This window comes from Mauremys reevesii, linkage group 1 (assembly GCF_016161935.1).
Source record: "Mauremys reevesii isolate NIE-2019 linkage group 1, ASM1616193v1, whole genome shotgun sequence".
NCBI lineage: Eukaryota > Metazoa > Chordata > Testudines > Geoemydidae > Mauremys > Mauremys reevesii.
The window spans coordinates 228148288-228169658 of record NC_052623.1 but is presented as its reverse complement, the minus strand read 5'-3'; the positions used below and the strand labels follow the sequence as shown (position 1 = coordinate 228169658).

At 46.2% G+C, this 21371-nt stretch overlaps 1 protein-coding gene across 1 annotated transcript in view; it reads right to left on the bottom strand.

Annotated features, from left to right (window-relative positions):
- GALNT8 (polypeptide N-acetylgalactosaminyltransferase 8) overlaps nt 1–21371 on the bottom strand; it is a 355437-nt gene that overhangs the window by 62459 nt on the left and 271607 nt on the right. The window contains exon 16 of the mRNA XM_039539226.1: nt 15638–15789. The gene's annotated coding sequence lies outside the window, so the exon portion shown is untranslated. The remainder of the gene's footprint in view (nt 1–15637; nt 15790–21371) is intronic.

Sequence of the window (21371 nt, the reverse complement as noted above, 5' to 3'; positions counted from 1 at the left end):
TGACTATGTCGTCTAGATAGGCAGCGGCATACTTGGCATGGGGTCATAGTAACTTATCCATACATCGTTGGAATGTTGCAGGGGCCCCATGGAGTCCGAAAGGGAGGACAGTGTATTGGAAAAGGCCATCGGGTTTAGAGAAGGCAGTCTTTTCCTTGGCATCCTTGGCCAGGGGAATTTGTCAATATCCTTTGGTCAGATCCAGAGTGGTTAGGTATCGGGCCTTGCCTAACTGATCAACCAGCTTGTCAATGTGTGGTATCGGGTAGGCATCGAAGTGGGATACTTCATTCAATTTCCGGAAGTCGTTACAAAACCTCAGGGTGCCATCAGGCTTGGGGACTAGGACGATCGGGCTGGACCACTGACTGTGGGATTCTTCAATGACCCCGAGTTCCAGCATCTTCTTCACTTCCATCCTAATTTCTTCCCTTTTAGCTTCCAGTATTCGATATGGTCTTATCGTCACCCTTACTCCGGGGCTGGTGACAATATGATGTTGGATTAGTGTCGTTCGGCCCGGTTGTGTACAGAACACGTCCTGGTTCCAGTGGATCATCTCAATGACCTCTGTTCGTTGTTCTGGGGTTAATTCAGGAGATATCTTTACCTATCCCTGTGGGTCGTCTGTCTGAGATGGAGCTCCTCAAATGACTAGACACATCTCTCGATCATGCCAGGGCTTCAGTAAGTTGACGTGGTAGATTTGCTCTGGCTTTCGGCAGTCTGGTTGTCTAACCTTATAGTTCACCTCCCCAATGGCTTCCACTATCTCATATGGTCCATGCCAGCTGGCTAGAAGTTTGCTTTCTGCTGTTGGCACTAATACCATCACCCGTTCCCCCGGCTGAAATCTCCATACTTTTGCCCGACGGTTGTAATACATCTGCTGGGACTCTTGTGCTTTTTCTAAATGTTCTCATACTATAGGGGTTACTCGAGTTATTCGCTTTCTCATCTGTGTCACGTGCTCAATGACATTCTTTCCTGGGTTGGGTTGTTCCTCCCAATCTTCCTTGGTGATATCTAATATCCCGCGTGGGTGACTTCCATATAGTAGTTCAAAGGGAGAAAAACCCGTGGATGCCTGGAGGACTTCCCGTATAGCGAACATTAGAAGGGTTTCCCAGTCTTTTCCATCCTGTGCTACCACCTTCCGGATCATACTTTTAAGGGTACGATTAAATCGCTCGACCAATCCATCTGTTTGTGGATGGTAGACTGAGGTCCGTATGGCCTGGATGCGGAGCAGGGCACATAAGTCCTTCATTAGTTTTGACATGAACGGGGTTCCTTGGTCTGTCAGGATCTCCTTAGGGATGCCCACTCTGGCGAATACCTGTAATAGTTCCTTTGCTATTGCCTTGGATGTGGGGTTTCTTAAAGGAATGGCCTCTGGATACCGCATGGCGTAGTCAAGGATGACTAGTACGTTTCGGTGGCCCCATGTCGATTTTTCTAATGGGCCCACTATGTCCATGGCTATCCTCTTGAAAGGGATGTCAATAATAGGCAAAGGTACTAATGGGGCCCGCAAGTGAGGTCGGGGGCTATGCAACTGGCATTCAGGGCAGGAGGCACAATAACGCTGGACTTCTGCTCGTATCCCTGGCCAATAAAACCTCCTTAGGATTCTATCCAGTGTCTTGTCTACCCCTAGATGTCCCCCAAATAGATGGCTGTGAGTTAACTCTAGTACTGCCCTTATGTGTTTCCGTGGGACTAAGAGTTGCTCTATTTTTTCCCCTCGTATTTGCTCTATTCTGTACAAGAGATCGCGTTTGAGCACATAATATGGCCTTGGGCCTTTGATCTTTCCTTCCACAGGCATACCATTTACTTCCACTACCTCCTCCCTCACGTTTGCATATAACGTGATCATCGGCCTGGTCCTGCTCAAAAGTCTCACGTGCAGTACCGAACTGACCTAATTCTAGGGGGCCTATTTCTACTCTTCCCCGTGGGGTGCTCCCACTTGGGCTAGGAACCGCCTCCGAGTCTTCCTTGGCCTGAATTATCTCCTGGTCTCCTGAGCGGGTTCGCTTACCCACAAGGGAAGTTTTTTGATTCTCTGCTAGAATCCGGGTCCCTAATCTTTTATCTGCCCTTCGTTCTCGCCTAGACTTTTGGGGTTTCCCAGGGGATGAGAATAATTCTGGAGCAAATTCGGCAAACATTGGGGTGAGGCTATCTATAGTTGCCTCCGTCTCAGCCTGGAGGTTGCTACCCTCCCCTAGCTCTATTGGGGTAAGTAAGCCTCAAACCTGGGGAAGTCTCTACCAATTAAAACAGGGTAGGAGAGCTTGGGGACCACCCCTGCAGAAACCCTGGTAGTATTCCCCTGGATCTCAATCCATACCGGAATTGTACGGAATTGTACCGGAATTGTAGGGTAAAAATTCACGGTGCCATGTACGCACGTTACCCCTGTGTTTTTGGCCCGCGTTAGTTGGTCTGTTCCCACCAACTTCCCCAAGACCAGCATGACAGCACTCCCGGAATCTATTAATGCTATGGTCTTTATACCATTCATTTTACTGGTCTGGTATATCCATGTGAGGTCATTGTGACCCCTACCAGGCCGATTAGGCCACATTGCTCCCCGTAATCCCCCAGATTACACTGCATAGGTTCTTCCTTGTTGGGGCATTGGGCTGCTATATGCCCCAATTCCCCACACTCCTTATTCCAGTTGTCACCCTCTGCCTGGGGCTATTTGGCTAGCGCCCCACCTCTTTTCCCAAACCCCCAGGTCCCTTCCTGGCCTCGAGCCATTCCTCGGTGTCTTTCCTCCCTGTTACAGTTCTCCTATAGTTCTCGACAGTCCGGGGCCTTGGGTTTGGGGTTGGCTTCCTGGATTGCCGTGTCTCCCTGCCTGGGGTCTGGAACAGTTCGCAGGCTGCCAGCTGTCTTTCCACGAGGGAGACCAACTCATCCTAGGTAGAGGGATCATTCTGGCCAACCCAAGACCTGAGACCTGGTGGTAGCCCCCTCATATATCGGTCCAATACCAGTACCTCCATCATCTTCTCAGAGCTAAGGGCCTCAGGGCGCAGCCATTTCTGGGTCAGGTGGATCAGGTCAAACAATTGTGATCGGGGTGTCTTGTCCTCCGTAAACCGCCACTCATGGAACCTCTGGGCTCGCAATGCCGTCGTTACTCCGAACCTGGCCAGGATCTCTGCCTTCAGCTGGAAATAATCTGCTGCAGCCTCTGCATCCATATCGTAGTAGACCTTCTGGGCTTCCCCACACAGGAATGGGGCAAGGATACCAGACCACTGATGTTGGGGCCAGGCCTCCCGCAAGGCTGCTCTTTCAAAAGCCAGGAGGTATGCCTCCACATCATCCTCCCGTGTCATTTTCTGTAGGCAATGGCTAGCCTGTATGGTCCGGGTCCCTTCACAGTTGCGATTCTGCTCCATAAGGGCCTTCATCTGGTTCACCAGGTCTTACAGCAGGGCTCGGTCCTGAGCAGCCTGACTCATCAACAAATGATTAGTCTCCTGCTGCATTCTAGTCGCCTCCTGTTGGGCAGTTGCTTGGACCCGGGTAGCCTCCTGCTGGGGCACGGTGGCTTGTATAAGGGCCTTGACCACGTCATCCATCTTAAGGATGGGAGGGTTTTGCCTAACTCTGGTCTATGTCCCCAGCGCGCATATCCCACTCCTGACACCACGTGTGGCAAATTGCCGGTACTGTTATGCTGGGTCTCGCGCTTTCTCTTCTTTGGGGAAGGTTCAGGGCACCATTGCTTGCCTCTGAACCCGTATTTTTAATTACCCCACTAGTGTCCTTGAGGAGTGGAGTGGAGAGGGAGAGACCTGGGCCTGCCCTCTTCTCCAGGTTCCAACCCAGGGGCCCTGAGGTTAGTGGTGAACCACTTGAACTGGTGGTTCCTTCCCCTGGGCTACTTCCCTCTCCTGCCCTTCAGCTTGTGGAGGGGCTTCTTACCTTCCTTGTACACAAGCCAGGTGCCCCTTACCTAGGGTTTTTGGACGTCTCAGCCCACCGCAGCACTCTTCCAAACTTTCCTTTTGTCTCTCTTCAAAACTGTTCTCTGCTTCAACTCCTTCAAACCGCTCTCTGCTCCAACCAAACCTTCCTGCTTCAACCCCCACACTGTCTGACTGAAGCAGGGGGTTTATATCATGTGACTGACTGCTCATGCTCTAATTGGCTTCAGGTGCTCTAATTGGCTTAAAAAAAAAAACAGGAGTACTTGTGGCACCTTAAAGACTAACAAATTTATTTTAGCATGAGCTTTCGTGAGCTGCAGCTCACTTCTTCGGATGCATAGAATGGAACACACAGACAGGGGATATTTATACATACAGAGAACATGAAAAGGTGGAAGTATGCATACCAACAGGCAGAGTCTAATCAATTGAGATGAGCTATTGTTAGCAGGAGGAAAAAAAGCTCTAGTTAATCTAAAGCAAACCTTCCTCCCCTTGCAGGGAATAAGGCTCCCTGCTAACACTCTCCTGCCGCCCTCTGGCCATGCTGTATCACAGTGTGCAATAGAAGGATGGTGCAAGAAGTCTTCATCCCCATCTTGCATGCCTCATGCGATGGCCAGGTTCAGTTGCAGTACTGGCATATAGAGAAGCACAGAAAGTTTCGCAATGCTCACCTTTAGGAGTACAAATTGCCCATCAGGAGATAGGGAAGAAGCAGTTGCAGGAGGTGGCCAAGATGTAGCTGACTGCAGGCAGCAGAGCATGCTGCATAAAGAAATTTGAGAAGGGACTGTGCCTTTGAAGACAGTCTCTCCTCATTTGTCCCCTAGGGTGAGGTGTGTCTGCATCTCCCCAAGCTCAGTGCTGTGGCTATGTGCCACAATATAACCCTTCCTTGGTATGTGGAAAGCATAGACCTACTCTCCATAGATGTCACTGGCTCCTAGTTCATTTTCAGGTGCAAATCAAAGCACTCATTTTGATTGATAAAGTCCTTCATGATGTAGGTCCTGCCTGTCACAAAGTCACTCTCTACACATCGTCTCAACAACCGAGATTAGTAGGGGCCCTTCTGTTGCCAACATTTTCAATTGAACTGTAGGCACTGGGTATTATCAGTGGAGAGCCCTGGACTCCAGAGTTTGCATCCCCTGTTGGGCTGATGGAATCTGAGTCTGCTGACTTTTGGGACATGCTCCCAGGGTCATCTGTAACCTCTGGAGCTTTTGAAAGGTGAATGTGGGTTGAGTGAAAGTCATTACATTGGTGACTTTTTGCCAAATGATTTTAAAAGGTGATATTCCGATTGCGATGGGTGCATTTTTTATAAACAGAAATAATTTGCCTATGAGCACACAAGTCTATAGACAGGAGCGAGCCTGGGTTATTATTGTCTATTAATGTGAGGAAAACTGATATCTGGAAGTTTGCCTGTTTCATTCAGAGGCAATCACTCCAGCAGAGCTGGTTCATCCTGTTCTGGCTGAGAGCATGCAACTTGTGTGCTTTTAAAGGAATGAGCAAATGCTGCCACAAGACTCCACTAATCTCCTGGTGCCTCCAAAAGCTATAATTTCAATTAAATTGTTTGGATTTGAGCATTAATGGACATGGCTTTGGCGCAGTCACTAATACAATTATAAATAGCTTTCCTCCCTTCACTTGAGAGTATATCCTAACCCTCTCCCCCTTGCACTAATAGACAAAATTCAGGCCAACACAGGACATTGGGTCCATTCAAGTAATTTTATAAGAGTGGTTATTTCATTGCTAGTGATTACCTTGAATCTGAAGATTAGATCTAGGTTTTTGTTTTAGGCCCATGTTCAAACACACCTGAACACCGGAGAAGTTCAGAGTTAGATCTCTATAAAAGGCTAAAACCCAAGAACTCAGATTCAAACATGCTTGATCCTGGGCTAGATCTGAATGTTGTGGTTCAGCTCATCTTTAGCATAAATACCAGCATTAGACACCTGTGAAGAATGAGTAGTGCACAATATCTGCTACACAGAGTGGACTAGGTCCTCAGCTGATATAAATTGGTGTAGTCCCTTTGATTTCAGAAGAGTTACACCAAAACACACCAGCTGAGCATGTCTGTTTGTCTGAATCTGTTCTTACTTACACTGCTGTTACCCCCCTGGAGTAAACTCTGTGCTGGTGTAAAAGGGTGCAGGTGCATTGAGTTTGAGGAGTTTTGCTTTTTTACATTAGCAGAGTATCTGGCCCATTGACTTATTCCTGATTTACACCTTACTCCAAGGACTTCTGGTTTAGACTGGTATGAGATCACAGTCAGGCACAGCCTTTTAAAAAACAGGCTACATCATGCTCTAGCCTTGATTTCACTTCTAATTTGATGACTCTCCAAGTTAATGACTGTACTCCCTACTGGGATCAGTAATTTTCTGCTAGAGAAATTCATTATAATAAGCAACATCATAGTCCAAATAAAAATAACTTACTCAACAATAAACAAGTATCAGAGGGGTAGCCGTGTTAGTCTGGTTCTGTAGAAGCAGCAAAGAATCCTGTGGCACCTTATAGACTAACAGATGTTTTGCAGCATGAGCTTTCGTGGGTGAATACCCACTTCTTCGGATGCAAGCATCTGCTTGCATCCGAAGAAGTGGGTATTCACCCACGAAAGCTCATGCTGCAAAACATCTGTTAGTCTATAAGGTGCCACAGGATTCTTTGCAACAATAAACAAATGTAAACTCTTTCAACACTGCACCTGGTATTCCTATCTAAGGAAGTTCTACGCCCCTCATGACTATAGTAATGGCCTCACAACAACCTCTTTGAGATAAGGAGATAGTATCACCATGAGTAAAATGAGGAACTAAGTGCATGTCTTCACTGCAGAGTTAACATGGTGATCAGCAGCCCAGTTAGCCTAGCCGTGACCACCCACACTGCAAAGCACTGCCTGAATTACTGGTCCTGACTTGTACTTCACTCCCCTGCATGAGTCACCTGGATTTCTGGTGTCGTATCCCATGTTTCTATGTGCCACAGCGATCTGAGCTGCTATGATTCTTTCCCTGTGCGCTGTGGGAGAATTTATTAGTCCTTTTGAGCACATGAGTAGGGGTGGATTGTGAAGAACTATCAGCACTTCAAAGGTTTAGCTTGTGCCCTCATAGCAGAGTTGGTGGAGCCTGGATCCAGGATCCACAAATGTACTTGGGCATCTAAGCCCCATTTTTAGGCTACAGGCTAAAACCCAAGTAAGGCTTTCACTCCGGCTGGAAACCCAGGCCCAGATGGATCTACAAAAACATAGGTGTGTGATGCTGAGTGTCACAGCACCTAACTTTTAGGCACCTAGGAAAGTCAAAGGAACAACACTGAGATCCACAAAGCCTGACTTAGGCACCTAGGTTCCTTATACAATGCATGGGGAGAGCCTTGTGCCTTAGAATGCAATTCAAAAAGCCAGCACAATCTACAGTAACAGTCAATGGAGTAGGGGGACTGAACTATGGGTCTCCCACGTTGATACCATAACCGCCATACCACAACCATCAGGCTACAGAGCCATTCTCACATGCTTTTTTGCCCATGATGATTTAATTAGCCTCTTCCGGCTGCCAGATTTTGAATGGGGCCTGATTTGGCAGATGTGCTCAGAGCACGTTTATTGGATCAGGCTGCAGATGAAGGTAAAGGTGGTGGAGTAGCATTGTATATCAATGATGAGGTAGACTATAAAGAAATAAGAAGGGATGGAATGGATAAGACAGAGTCTTTCTGGACAAAAATCACATTGGGGAAGAAAACTACTACAGCCTCACCTGAGATAGTGCTTCAGGTGTGCTATTGACCGCCTGGATCCGATTTGGATATGGATAGAGACCTCTTTAATGTTTTTAATGAAGTAAATACCAATGGGAATTGTGTGATCATGGGAGACTTTAACTTCCCAGATATAGACTGGAGGACAAGTACTAGTAGTAATCAGGGGCGGCTCTAGGCATTTTGCCACCCCAAACACGGCAAGCAGGCTGCCTTTGGCGGCTTGCCTGTGGAGGGTCCGCCGAAGTCGCAGGACCAGCGGACCCTCCGCAGGCAAGCCGCCAAAGGCAGCCTGCCTGCCGCCCTCATGGCAACTGGCATAGTGCCCCCAGTAGCTTGCCGCCCCAAGCACGCGCTTGGCGTGCTGGGGCCTGGAGCCACCCCTGGTAGTAATAATAGGGCTCAGACAGTCCTGGATGTGAAAACTGACAGATTTATTCACCAAAGAGTTGCTGAACCAACAAGAGGTGATGCCATTTTAGATTTGGTATTGGTGAGTAGTGAGGTCCTCATAGAATAACTGGTTATAGGAGACAACCTTGGTTTGAGTGATCATGAGCTAATTCAGTTCAAACTAAATGGAAAGATAAACAAAAATAGATCTGTGACCAAGGTTTTTGATTTAAAAAGGGCTAACTTTAAAAAATTCAGGAAAATAGTTAGGGAAGTGGATTGGACTGAAGAACTTGGGGATCTAAAGGCGGAGGAGGCCTGGATCTACTTCAAGTCAAGGTTGCAGAAACTATCAGAAGCCTGCATCCCAAGAAAGGGGAAAAACTCATAGGCAGGAGTTGTAGACCAAACTGGATGAGCAAACATCTCAGAGAGGTGATTAAGAAAACCCAGAAAACCTACAAGGAGTGGAAGATGGGAGGGATCAGCAAGGAAAGCTACCTTATGGAGGTCAGAACATGTATGGATAAAGTGAGAGGCCAAAAGCCATGTAGAGTTGGACCTTGCAAAGGGAATTAAAACCAATAGTAAAAGGTTCTATAGACATATAAATAAGAAGAAAACAAAGAAAGAAGAAGTGGAACCACTAAACACTGAGGATGGAGTGAAGGTTAAGGATAATTTAGGCATGGCCCAATATCTAAACAAATATTTTGCCTCAGTCTTTAATAAGGCAAATGAGGAGCTTAGGGATAATGGTAGGATGACAAATGGGAATGAAGATATGGAGGTAGATATTACCACATCCGAGGTAGAAGCCAAACTTGAACAGCTTAATGGGACTAAATCGGGGGGCCCAGATAATCTTCATCCAATAATATTAAAGGAACTGGCACATGAAATTGCAAGCCCATTAGCAAGAATTTTTAATGAATCTGTAAACTCAGGGGTTGTACCGTATGACTGGAGAATTGCTAACATAGTTCCTATTTCTAAGAAAGGAAAAAAAAGTGATCTGGGTAACTATAGGCCTGTTAGTTTGACATCTGTAGTATGCAAGGTCTTAGAAATTTTTTTGAAGGAGACAGTAGTTAAGGACATTGAGGTAAATGGCAATTGGGACAAAATACAACATGGTTTTACAAAAGGTAGATCGTGCCAAACCAACCTGATCTCCTTCTTTGAGAAGGTAACAGATATTTTAGACAAAGGAAATGCAGTGGATCTAATTTACCTTGATTTCAGTAAGGCATTTGATACGGGCCCACATGGGGAATTAATAGCTAAATTGGAAAAGATGGGGATCAATATGAAAATTGAAAGGTGGATAAGGAACTGGTTAAAGGGGAGACTACAATGGGTCATACTGAAAGGTGAACTGTCAGGCTGGAAGGAGGTTACTAGTGGAGTTCCTCGGGGATCAGTTTTGGGACCAATCTTATTTAATCTTTTTATTACTGACTTTGGCACAAAAAGTGGGAATGTACTAATAAAGTTTGCGGATGACGCAAAGCTGGGAGGTATTTGCCAATACAGAAAAGGACCGGGATATCATACAGGAAGATCTGGATGACCTTGTAAACTGGAGTAATAGTAATAGGATGAAATTTAATAGTGAAAAGTGCAAGGTTATTATTAGGGATTAGGGATTAATAACAAGAATTTTTGTTATAAACTGGGGACGCATCAGTTGGAAGTAACAGAAGAGGAGAAGGACCTCAGAGTATTGGTTGATCACAGGATGATTGTGAGCTGCCAATGTGATATGGCCGTGAAAAAAGCTAATGCGGTCTTGAGATGCATCAGGTGAGGTATGTCCAGTAGAGATAAGGAGGTGTTAGTATGGTTATACAAGGCACTGGTGAGACCTCATCTGGAATACTGTGTGCAGTTCTGGTCTCCCATGTTTAAGAAGGATGAATTCAAACTGGAACAGGTACAGAGAAGGGCTACTAGGATGATCTGAGGAATGGAAAACCTGTCTTATGAAAGGAGACTCAAAGGGTATGTCTTCACTACTGGCCGGATCGGCGGGCAGCGATCGATCCAGCGGGAATCAATTTATCGCATCTAGTGTAGACACGATAAATCGACCCCTGAGTGCTCTCCCGTTGACTTCTGTACTCCAGCTCAATGAGAGGGGCAGGCAGAGTTGACGGGGGAGCGGCAGCAGTTGACTCACCGCTGCAAAGACACCACGGTAAGTCGATCTCAGTACGTCGATTTCAGCTACATTATTCACATAGCTGAAGTTGCGTAACTTAGCTCAATCTCCCCCCGCCCCTAGTGTAGACCAGGCTAAAGAGCTTGGCTTGTTTAGCCTAACCAAAAGAAGGCTGAAGGGAGATATGATTGCTCTCTATAAATATATCTTAGGGATAAATACCAGGGAGGGAGAGTACCAATGTGGACACAAGAACAAACGGATATAAACTGGCCATAAAGAAGTTTAGATTTGAAATTAGATGAAGGTTTCTAACCATCAGAGGAGTGAAGTTATGGAATAGCCTTCCAAGGGGAGCAGTGGAGGCAAAAGACATATCTGGCTCCAAACTAATCTTGATAAGTTTATGGAAGGGATGGTATTATGGGATAGCCTAATTTTGGCAATTAATTGATCTTTGACTATTAGCGGTAAATATGTCCAATGGCCTGTGATGGGTCACTAGATAGGGTGGGATCTGAGTTACTGCAGAGAATTCTTTCCTGAGTGTCTGGCTGGTGAGTCTTGCCCACATGCTCAGGGTTTAGCTGATCACCATATTTGGGGTCAGGAAGGAATTTTCCTCCAGGGTAGATTGGCAGAGGCCCTGGGGGTTTTTCGTCTTCCTCTGCATTCTGGGACATGGGTCACTTGCTGGAGGATTCTCTGCACCTTGACATCCTTAAACCACAAGTTGAGGACTTGAATAGCTCAGACATAGGTCAGGGGTTTGTTACAGGAGTGGGTGGGTGAGATTCTGTGGCCTGCATTGTGCAGGAGGTCATACTAGAAGATCATAATGGTCCCTTCTGACCTTAAAGTCTATGAGATCAATTAGGCGAAACATAGGAACGTAAGAACATAACATAAGAATGGCCACATTGGGTCAGACCAAAGGTTCATTTATCCCAGTATCCTGTCGTCTGACAGTGGGCAATGCCAGGTGCTTGAGAGGGAATGAACAGAACAGGTAATCACAGGCGCTGGCTTCCTCCTTTCCACAGGTGTGCTCAACCCCCACTCAACCCCATACTCCACCCCTTCCTCCAAGCCCCCATCCTGGAGCACCCATGGAGTCAGTGCCTATGTAGGTAATCATCAAGTGATCCATCCCCTGTCATTCATTCCCAACTTATGGCAAACACAGGCTAGGGACACCATCCCTGCCTATCCTGGCTAATAGCCAGGGTCGTTCTTACCCATACACCAACTACACAGCTGCATAGGGTACCAGTTAATTTGGGGCACCAAATTGCCCCAAATTTCCTGGTACCCTACACAGCTGTGTGCTGCTCCAGCGGCCAGCCCGATTCCCCAGCCGGCTGAGCTGGCCAGGAAAGCCTCCCCATCCCCTGCTCTGTGTCTTCCCCAAAGCCCCACCCCTGCTCCGCACCCACCCCACCTCTTCCCACCCCAGGTTGGCTGTGCACTGTGTGAAAAAATACTTCCTTTTATTTGTTCTAAACTTGCTGCCTATTAATTTCATTTGGTGATCCCTAGTTCTTGTGTTATGAGAAGGAGTAAATAACACTTCCTTGTTTACTTTCTCTACACCAGTCATGATTTTATAGACCTCTATCATATCTCCCCTTAGCCTTCTCTTTTCCAAGCTGAAAAGTCCCAGTCTTATTAATGTCTACTCATATGGAATCCATTCCAAACCTCTAATAATTTTTGTAGCCCTTTTCTGAACCTTTTCCAATTCCAATATATCTTTTTTGAGATGGGGTGACCACATCTGCAAGCAGTATTCAAGATGTGGGAGTACTATGGATTTATATAGAGGAAATATGATATTTTCTGTCTTTTTCCGAGAGAAACACCTATCTTCCTCCACTTTGTAAATTGCACTGGAATTAAGGTATGAGACAGGCTTTCAGACACCTACAGTAAGGCAGCAGTGCACTTGCCCGAAGGCAGGAACTTAGATGCCTAGAGAACTTTTACAGTGAAAACTTAGGTTTCTAAATTCACTTGGTGCCTCAGGGGTTCTGAGGATGTCACATTAGTGATAGTCTCTTGCATATAAAGAGATAGATCCTCAACAGGTATAAACTGCTCCACTGAAATCAAAGACAGAAGGAAAGATGGCCCCATGGTTAAGGTGCTAGTCCTGAGTTAAAGCGAGGAGATCCATATCCAATTCCCTGCACTGCCACAGATGCCTTGTGTGACCTTGGGCAAGTCACTTTGGGGCAGATTTTTAAAGGCATTTAAGCACCTAAAGAGGTACATAGGCACCTAGAAGGATTTTCAAAAGCACCTAGGTGACAGATTCTTATTGTGGGAGTGAGGCATCTATGGTGCTTTTAAAAATCCCACTACATACTTATCTCCATCTTCACTTGTCTAAATACCTTTTAAAAAAATCTGTCCCTTTGTCTCTCTGTGCTTCAGTTCTCCATCTTCACAATGAAGCTAATAGCTCTTCTCTACTGTAAAGGGGTATGTGAGAGTAAATGCATTAAAGATGGTGAGATACTCAGATACTATGGTAATAATGACCATATAAGTACCATAAATAGCTGTGTATTTGGACCAGAGTATTTTATCCACTCCTCAAAATTTGCCCAGGGTCACTGGATGAGTAGAATATTGCAAGGATGATCTATTATTTATTAATAAAAATAATCTAAAATAAGCCACTTATGTGTGAGGAATAAAAGGAAGCATCAGTATCAGATACATTTCTTGGTGAATGGAATTACTTGGTATAAGGGTGCTATATCGTGCCCTTTATGAATTAATACATGTGGTCACAGAGTGTTATTAAAAATATAAAGTATATAAAAATGCAAATATTGAGTAAATCAATAGTAACTTCATTGACATACTGCACAATTAGATGGTTTCTGCATTACAAGAAGTTCACCAACAGTTACATGCATACACAGACCAGGGCGACTGGTGCCTTAGAAATACCTAAAATAGAAATCTGAACATTTCATTCAAATGTTGAATATTTTTAAGCTATTTGGCTAGGCTGAAAGAAATGCAGCAATGTTTACAAAGTTTAGTGGAGGCTGATTTACTTGGAGATGAAATGAGATCAGTTTAATTTGCAATGTCCAGCAAGATTTATGGGGGCAGCAGAGGGTTATAAAAGCTTGCAAATAGTGACCCTAATCCTGAAGTTCTGACACAAGCAAAATTCCCATTGTCTTAAATCAGCTTTTATTGCAACATTTCTACCATTTGGGGGTGAAATACTGCAAGGACAGTTCATGAGATTTCAGTGTTGTCAAATCCAAACCTGCCTCAAACCCAAACTCTGAACTTTACCCTAAACCTCATCCCAATTTGAATCCAGATCCAAACACTGTGCCTCTGTAGCCCCAGCTGTAGTGTCAGAGAGGGGCATTTGCTAAACCAGCTCATTGGTCATGTTCTGCAAGTGCTGTCACAACCACAAAGCTAACCTTTGTGCATGAGAACCCTACAAACACGGGCAGACAGATACATGCCCCGAACAGAATCACAGTCACAGGAGCAATTGACCCAGCAATTGCAAAAGGAGGTTGGTACCATGCAATAGTTTTTTTTTATTTTCTTCTTGACACCAATGACTATGAAACCATGGGCCAGATTCACAAGTATGCCGTAATTGCTTTGTGCCACTCTGGTGTCACAAAACTGGCTCAGCTGGCCACTTAACCTGGCTTTACAGCTGTTTTGCATCAACAGAGCAGCAAAAACCAGGCGAAGAACATCAGTGATTATGGACCCGAGTTTCCAGACATGCTGAAGCAGAAGGAAACAGGGGCACACTCACACCACTACCATACTTCGGAGGAAATTAGGTTAATTCAGCTGCTGTTTACACAGAGGTGCCGCTGTAGCCCACTGGCCACACACACACACAAATAGAACAATTCTACACATGCTGCACAGCAGACACGTTGCTGCAGGAGAATAGAATTCAAAGGGTGGGAATGATGCATAAATGACTTTAAGGACAGTGTTGCTGTCCCATGCCCATGTGGTCATAAACTGAATTGCACAAGTGTCCGCACCATTCATCCCCAACCATTTTTATGCAGCTCATTCAAGTCACTTAACCTCTCTGGTGGAGGAGGAGGTTCAACAACATTGGGAGAGCAATAGCAGCTCCACTCATCTGTTAAGTGCTGGAAAATCCACCAGAAGAGCCTGGCCTGCCCTTTTCCCTGATCTCCTGCCTCAGTTCTGTGGCTATATCAGACACAGAGTGTTTCCAGACCAGCAGTCCCTGCCTTGGCCATGTCTAAGCCAGAAGGCCTGGCAATGCCCTCCATGGATCAGCAGTAACATTCAGTGGTACTAGTGCAGCTTGTGCAAGAGCACTATGGCAAAATGAGTCAGTGACATCTCCTGTGAACTGTGAAAGGTTAATCTTCCTGAGTTCTGGGTCTTCAAATGCTAGCAGGCTTGACAGTAGCTCCTCTTGGCAAGCTCTTAAGGAGACATGCACACTTGTAAGGGTCTCCTTCAGTTACTGTTTGTGTTGGCAGGTATCAGTCAAGATATGTGCATTCAACAAATGAAAGTCACCCACAGCAGCATGATCACCTTCCTGGTGGTGTCTCTCAGCTTACAGGGCCCTATTTCTTAGGTTTTTCTCCCAGAAGTTAGACTCTGTAGTCACAATGCTGCTGTTAGCAGGGTGCCATGTGTCCCCATCACAGCCAGATCACTTCATCCTCTCCCTGATCATCAGACCTAATGTTGCTGCCAGGGCTCTTGCACTCCTTGGTGGAGCAAGATGTGCCATTGGTCTGGTACAATTCCAAGGAGACATCAGCAATGGTGCCAGCACCATTCCTGCCATCAAAGATGTTACCTCAAACCTTATCTTCACCCAGCACAAGTGTTGTAGGTCTGATCCCTCCTGTAAAGCTTGTGTCTCTATAATGCTACCAAGGAGATCAAATCCCATATCGGCCTACATGGATAATGACACCCACTAATGCTATCATGGAACAGCATTTGGGTTATCGTTGTCAGGGCTATTGACCCTGACATTTTTGCTGGCATGACCTGAAGGCAACGTGTGAGAAGTAGCATCCGTAGTAGGGCATCCCTCAAGGCAGATGAAGACATGGCACTTCTTTTGTAAGAATCATTCCAAGTGGATTCATCATTCTACCCTTGGATTATTACCTACTGGACACACTACTGTATTAACCAACTGAGAACTCTGAGTATGAGAGCCATATGCAGGAGCATAAAGGTGAGACAAGGTCATACTAGCTCCTAGGCATGTTTCTACCAACTATCTCAATACAAGTTGTCCCACCTGATTCCTTCTCTGCCATCAGCACTGGATGGTGTCACTTGCAAGAGGAGGCTTTCATAGTTCTGGTAATCTCTTCCCTGGCATCTGTGTTGAAATGGACATGAGACAACAGCTGGATGTAGCTCATGGACCAGTCACAGCATGAGTATCACCTAGATGAGAAACACAAATTAAATGCAATGTGAGAAAATGGTGGCATGCTTCAGAAGAAATTATTGGAGTACTCGATGTAATAGGATTCCGGGAGCTTCAGGGGAGAAATTTACCACATATAGACACTGAACTGCAGGCCAGATTGCAGGAAACATGCAAATACCTTGCTGTTCCCCAGCACTCTCATCATGCAGCAATGGATTATGGATACACAACCAAAGGGAGTTAATATAGTATGGATGAATCTAAGGCCATATCATACCACTATGAGAGTGAGGTCAGAGTACACCATATGAACAAGTCATGTGTAGAAGTAGAGAAAGAACTGACAGGAATTTGTAGGGGATCTTAATGCATGACAGTCTCTGTTAGCAAAAGTTAGGCTAACTGTAACCCTAATAACGCAAAATTTATAGAAGCAAGAATTGTGTAAAGCGAGTGAAAAAGAACAGTGTAAAAAGTTGTTTTTCGACCTTGTGTAAATACAAAATGTAGACTGAAGTCTCTTAAGTAAAAAAAACAAAATATCAGAATGACCTTGTATAAACAAAATGCAGCTGTTGCTTATTATTGTCTATAACAAAAATATAAATGCTTGCTGTAATTGTTTACCTGTTAAAAAACCTGTCTAGAAAGGGAAGACCCTATGTCCTAGTGCACTCTCTCCCTGCTGTAGCAGCTAAACAAAATAAAATATTTGATTTTGCTGCACCCAAACAAAAAGCAAGAACTAAGTTTTTCTCCAACATATGTTAACCGTAGCACCCCCATGTAACTAGTGGCCAGAAACAAAATAAGGGGCAGCGTGCAGGGCAGACAGTGCAGCTTGACAACAGTATAAGGGAAGTAGAGCTGCATTACATGTGTAGCTATCTGCACACGGCCGCTCAGTGAAGGGAAAGGAACATCACTGGTGACAAGTCTTTACTCACCAGACAGTGTTTCCAGGCCACAGAGGACTCCCACTATGCCAGGCTGCTTCATGACAATTGCCCCCTTGTGAGATGTAAGTGGCTGGCATGGAATTGGTCGCTCACAAGTTGCTTCTAAGTCCTTATAAGAGTTGGCCAAACCTTTTTCTTCACAAACCAGCTTGTGCTTCAGCAGAGTGGTCACAACCACCAAAGGCATTTATAGCTGCACGGGTCTCCTTCCATTTCCTCCTCTTTGGAGCCTGGCCCTTTTGTCTCTCACCCTTTCTGTGCATGTGGCATTGTAAGATATCGCTATTTGGTTTCCTTTTTCAAGACGATTCACCGCTAAATCCCTAATAAATCTACCCCTGCCTGACTTGGGGTTGAGAGTAGGTGGGGCTGGGGACAGTTGGGGGCTGGGCTGCTGTTGGAAATGATCCAAAACTCCTCTCCCCTTTCCTAGTCTGTTACTGTTCACACTGGCCCTTACACTTGCACCTTTTCAGCAGTTGCTTTCCCTGGAGACATGGGACTTGATTTTACTATGATTTTCTCTAGTGAGAACCAGGACTAACTCACACAAATCTGGAATTACACCAGTGTTAGCCAGCATGAAAGGAGAATCAATCCCAATGGAGAGAACATGCTCTGTAGACAGGGCACCTCTCACTTCTCCATTGTATGTCTCACTTGGACCTCAACTGAAAGACCCAGATGAACTTACTATTTCTGGACAAGGGTAGCAGTCTGTTTGAATGTAGGACATTGGCCTGTGATACCAACCATTCCATTCCCATACACCAGACCTTTCAGCACTGCTTGAGCTGCTGATCCAGACATTCCAAAAACACTTTGTTCCCATTTTAAGCCTGATCTTCAGAGATGCTGAGCCCTTGCAACTCCAAATAGATTCAATTGGAGTTTTGAAGGGTGAGCACTTCGGAAAAGTCAGGCTATATAGGCATACAGCCATACATTGCATCACAAAAAAGAGATTGTGGCGCACATAGCATCCTGAGTCCACACTCAAGCCAGTGGCTTGAGTTGTGCATAGTTCACCATGGTTGATCTTGGAGCAGATGCAAAACAAAAAAAAATTATTTCAATAAAAATTATCCCTAGCATCATATGCTCAAGGTATGGTCAACCCATGTGCAGGGACACATATTCCCCTCTGACATGACTGAGTTGCATCAGGGCTGCTCCTCTCAGTCTATGTATCAATTACAGCAGCCACAGTGGTCTACACAAATGTGTGATTAGCATAGTATGTGTCGGGATGTGTGAACAAGGATAGGGGAAGTGTGTGTGGTGATGTGGGTAGAGGCAATGGACTTGTGTAGAAGATGGTTGCAGGCATGAGTGCGCATGTGAGGGGATTGTGCTTGTGGGGTGAAATACTGGGGGTTGTTTATAGTACAAGTCTTAATAACGTCAGTGGTGGGGCAGGGCTGTGCCTGTAGCTTGATTGGCCTTGATGCCAATTAAAAAAGTTTCCTGTATGAAGTCATCTAGTTTTGTGACAGTGTCTGTGCAGCACAAGTGGAGCAAATACCCTGTGGTTAGCACTGAGACTTGGGCAGTGCCCCTACTGTTGGGGGATTGTTTTTACCAACGAGAGCAGGTTGAAATTTTTCTGTCAGAACTTCAGTTTGATGGAAAACGACTTTTGACAAAATGGAAATGTCCAGGAAAACAGAAACTTAAAAAAAAATGTTGGATTTACATTTTTAAAAAGCCACCAAACTGAAAACTTTTTGGTTTTCAGTTATTTGACAACCCCCCCCCTTGCAAAATTGGATGAAAACAAAAAAAAACCACCTTTTTTTTATCCAAAGTTATGGCAGAGGAAAGAAAATAACACAAAACCATATATTTCTTGACCAGCCCTGCCTAGACTATATCAGCCAGTGAGTTGCTCCCTGGTAACCAGCCTGTTTCTGCGCCTAAATCCTGCATTTCACGAGCACTGATGTGGTGTCTATAGCAGGGATGTAATCAGTGCTATGAATTTATGTGACTATTGGTTGAACTCTATTCCTTCCTAACTCTGCAGAAGGTATTTGGGGTGTTGATCACATATTGCTTATGCAGCTTGCCACATGTGCACTTTTGGTGGTGATTTTTTTGCCTTGCATGATTTTTTGCAAAAAAAGAGACATTCAGGCCCACGGACTATAAAAGAGAAGGAGGTGTGGGGGGATGAGGAGGGTGAGAAGGAAGATTTGTGGTTTGAAGTAGAAATAGTGCTCTAGTTCTGCATCTGAAAGAATGCGGGCTTTGTAAGAGAAAGGGAGGGGACATGTGAACCAGCAGCAGCGTGAGAAAAAAGCAGAGGCCAGACTTAAAGCAAGGGAAATATTGCCAAGATTTCATGCAAAGAGAATGAAATGTGAGGCCTGGAGCAGAAACAATCTTTGGGTAGTGAAGGGGAATTGGGAGAAGAGAGGAATGCTGGATCAACACACAGATGATGGAATCCTGGCAAGACAGATGTGTCAAGCATCCAGCTCCAGGAAATCTGACCTTGCTTATTGCACAGCACATTTAAAATCGCCTTTGCTTTATTTCTTCCAAATTATAAACTAATCTATTTAGTGAGGGAAACGGGCCCCTAGTCTCTCCCCTTTTGTGGCCTCTTCACTGCATTCCAGCAGCATGAAGAGGCCATAAAGGAGGCAGAATGTCCCCCTGGGACTAAACCCTGGGAGCAAGAGACTACATCTTGCATCATGTCCCTTTGCAACCCTCAGCTCAGGATTAGGTGTGTGTGTGTGAAGGGGCTGACTCACCACTAGCACCTCCTTGTGGCCAGATATGGCATAGCAGCTCTCTCTTTGTCAGGTACAGTATTTTTCCGTATAAGAAGCCCCCCATAGTATAACGCGCTCCTTACTTTTAACAAATTCAGGTTTTTTTTTTTTTTTTTTTTTTTTTTTTTTGCTTTGCCTGCCTGGCCATGCCCAGGTTTTTTTTTTTTTTTTTTTTTTTTTTTTTCTTTCTCCCCTCGGCCTGCCCTCAGGTCCCCCCCGCTGCTCGCTCTGCTCCGCGCCGGTTTTTTTTTTTTTTTTGTTTTTTTTTTTTTTTTCCCTGCTTTGCCGCACACCACAAGTTTTTTTTTTTTTTTTTTTTTTTTGCTGCGCTGCTGCTGCCCAGCGACTTTGCCGCAGGCAGGAAGGAGGGGGGCGAGGGGGTAGGACGAGAGGGGGCCATAGCCAGGAGCTCCTCTCCAGCCCGGCCGCTCGGCTGCGCGGGCGCCCTGCCGGCCCTCGCCGCCGCCTCCCCCCCGCCGCCGCCCCGCCGCCCGCCCCCTGCCGCCCCCTCGCCCGCCCCCGCTTCCCTGCTCCGCCTTCCCGCGCCCGCCCCCGCCCCCGCCCGCTCCGCCGCGCCCCGGCCGCCGCCCGCCCGCTTCCCCCTGCTTCCGCCCCCCCTGCCTCGCTCTGCCCTCCCCGCTGCGGCCCCGCCCCCGCCCGCCCCCCCGTCCCCCCCGGCGCGCCCCCCCCCCCCCGCGCCCGCTCCCCCCGCCCGGGCCGCCCCCCCCCCCCGCCCCCCCTCCCTGGCCGGCCTGAGCCCTGTCCCCGCCGCCCTGGAGGGGGCGGCCTGGAGGGTGGGGGGGGGAGGGGGGGGGTGGGGGCAGCATCACTGGGGGGGGGTTCAGTCCTCCATTCCCAGCGCTCTCAGTCTCCTCATCCTCGTATAAGAAACTTTTCAGTTTTTTTAAGATCTTTTTATGAAAAAAGTATAAAATACAGTATTTCTAGCCAATGCTTGCTCCAGGCCTGCAGTTGTCTGCCTCTTCCTTTGACTCAGCCCTCCAACCAGATCACTTTAAAGTCTTTCCCCACCCGCGGTAGTCAACAAACAAAAAACAAGAGGAATTAATGGAAATGGACTGAGTTTACAGGTAATGGTGGGGAATGGGTCTCTTGCAAGGTGCATGAGCATCTGGCCATCCTTTTCTTCAGGGAGGGGGAATCAGTCAACTGGGGAGGGGACACCTTCAGCCAATCCTCTCTTCAGGAGCTGAAGATTAACAATCTGCTCCCCTCCCTGGTCTACCACCCACTGAACTGTGGGGGTCTCTCTCTTAAGCTCCTCCCTCTAAGTCTGACACTGCTCACAGGTGCAAGGATGCACTGCCATCTTAGCCTACATTAGCTCATTAACCCCATATTGTCCCATCTGGGGTTTCTATACCCCATCTTAGAGTGAGAGAGTTGCATTCTGGCTAGCCTAGGATAGTGAAGTAACCCAGACATGAATGTCGGAAGCTGGTGTAATTTAGAACTGCCTCTGAGGTGGCTTTAAGTTGTGCCAGAGGCAAGACAGGTCTCCAGCTGGACCCGGCTGATGCAAAAGTGGCTTAAAGGTACCTCACACTGTCCACCCCACCTGAGTTGAGCCCCCTGAGAGAACTCAGAATTGGTGTGGAGGCCTGAATTGAAGAGTGATTTTTTTTCACTTAAAAAAACCAATGATTTCTGAAGAAATGCCTTCTGTGATTGCCAAATAAATATTCCCTGAACTATTTCAAGCCTTGATGAAAAGCTCTCTAGGGTTTTCAAGTTCCATAGGGTTACACTCTAGTGTAGGGCAGGGCTGGCGGAAGGAAGGGGTGAGCTCCTGCAGGTAAGTGGGCACAAGCAGACCACCAAAGCAATTTACTG